At 35.9% G+C, this 1816-nt stretch overlaps 1 non-coding gene across 1 annotated transcript; it reads right to left on the reverse strand.

The window, feature by feature from the left end:
• Positions 1 to 351: 351 nt before the first annotated feature.
• On the reverse strand, positions 352 to 456 carry LOC149223214 (U6 spliceosomal RNA). Its single transcript, XR_016249814.1, has one exon. It is a non-coding gene; the product is annotated as a U6 spliceosomal RNA (small nuclear RNA).
• Between the last annotated feature and the right edge of the window lie 1360 nt (positions 457 to 1816).

Below are 1816 nucleotides of genomic sequence, written 5' to 3' on the forward strand. Positions count from 1 at the left end.
AGGACAAATCTTAATCCAGTCGGGAAAGGAAAACGGGAGAATTGCTGCAATAGGCCGTAGGAGACTTACAAACATCTGTGACTGGAGCTAAATGTTCTCCAAAGAGAATACCCTCTGTGAATATGAGAACTGAGAGCTCTGTAATCTGTAGTTTTCTTTGATAAAGATACAATACCTTCTTATTGGTGCCATTTTTATCCCCGATAGGGTTTGCTCCACCAGAATACATTGAAAGGACAAAGAACAATAGCAAGAAAAATTTGCACTATTTCTCAAATTGTGCGGTGGCATTTTTACCCCGATAGGGTTTTCTCCACCATAATAGATTGAAAGGACAAGAACAATAGAAAAAGAAAATTGTACTATTTTTCAATTTGTGGTTATCGTTTTTGCGCAAAGGTTATGCTAATCTTCTCTTTATTAGTCTCAGAACAATAAAAATAACTGAAGCACTAAAACTACAAAGAACATATTGTGCTTTTACTGTAGCACGAGCTTGTGTATCCCGCGTGGTTAGGGACGGCAGTTTAGAATCCCGTAGCATGATCCTGCTCCGTAATAATATATGTTATTTTATCCCGCTTTGCTGCTCCGCAGCATGTTGTATCATCAAGCTTTTTTAAATATGTAATATGTGTAAAAAATTGAGCAATAGAGTTAATACAGTTTCTATAAGAGGGACTCACCCCCTCACGTTAAAATTGTGCTTTTACTGTCATGGATATTATTGCATAATTAGATGCAAAGAGACTGTTAGAAAAAAAAATAAAGGAATTGGGTGAGGGGACGGTAGCATCCCATTGTTTTCCTCATTGTTTTCCTCCTTTTTTTTCAGAGAGAAAAAACCAGATAGATTATATTAAGATAATATAATGAAACACATATACATAGTCAGATATTCATGCCTGGATGAACCTCAGCGCTCCTGAAAAGAAATAAGAAAGAGAGAAATGCAGATAATGGATGATGCATCCCAAGCTAGCTGAAACAGATAATATGACATATAATCCTTATGAAGGAGGCTGAAACAGATAATATAACATATAATCCTTATGAAAGAGGCAGGAACGACAAAATGTTCATATGCAAAACAGCCCAGCGAATGCAGAAAGAGATGAAGAAATTGCAGGTAAAGAGCGATACAGAGGATCTTTAACGTCGAATCGGCGTAAGATACATGAAGCTCCAGGGCACGAGAGAGGTAGCCATTATTCCTCCTCCATATGAGGTGGGCTCACCCTCATTTTTTGACCTGCAAGTGCTACTGTTAGAAGTTGGGTGATAATACGTGCGCCAAGTCTGAGGGCAATGACAGTGAAATCTATTAACGATCCTAATACCCGCATTCACCATTTCCATGTATTTCGTCATCTGGGCCACTAATATGACTGTGCTGCTCCTATAACAAACAGAGCGTAAGATAGCGGCAGGGGGATCTGAACACGAGAAGAGCAGCAGCAGATGGATGGTTCCACCAACCAAATCACAGTGCAGAATGAAGGGAGATGGTCGATGTTAAATAGTTGGGGAAGGTTTTGACTGATATATAACTAATATAGATTAGGATTTAATATGAGTTGAGAGGTAGGATTTAATATGAGTTTAGATGTATATAATACACAAAAAAATTTAATCAATAATTTATTAAACCTGCGTTGAACAAGGTATATTGGAATCATTATGAACTTAAACTATTTTTAATTAATTATTTTTTTATTAAATTTTAAATATTCTTTTATATATATGATAAAGTTGATTAAAACTGTATATTAGATTTGGAATGATTTATCAGATTTTCAATATTTTATTTTAGTGT

The sequence above is a fragment of the Pinus tabuliformis genome, chromosome Q, assembly GCF_031772625.1.
Source record: "Pinus tabuliformis cultivar Carrire ecotype Pingquan chromosome Q, CPIR1, whole genome shotgun sequence".
Classification (NCBI taxonomy): domain Eukaryota; kingdom Viridiplantae; phylum Streptophyta; class Pinopsida; order Pinales; family Pinaceae; genus Pinus; species Pinus tabuliformis.